Genomic DNA, 213 nt, shown 5'->3' on the forward strand with positions numbered 1-213 from the left:
CTATTGGCCATGACAACGTCATCCGGTAATAGTGTCTTCAGAAAGACTTCACACCCCTTGACTTTTTTTCACGTTGTTGTTACAACCTGATTACATTGAGATTTTGTGTCACTGATCTACATACAATACCCCAATGTCACAGTGAAATTGTTTACAAAGGAATTCAAAATGAAAAACTGGTTATGGTAAGCCTAAATAATCACAAGTTGCATG

Source organism: Oncorhynchus mykiss, chromosome 2 (genome assembly GCF_057628025.1).
Source record: "Oncorhynchus mykiss isolate SJ-2025 chromosome 2, ASM5762802v1, whole genome shotgun sequence".
NCBI classification, from domain to species: domain Eukaryota; kingdom Metazoa; phylum Chordata; class Actinopteri; order Salmoniformes; family Salmonidae; genus Oncorhynchus; species Oncorhynchus mykiss.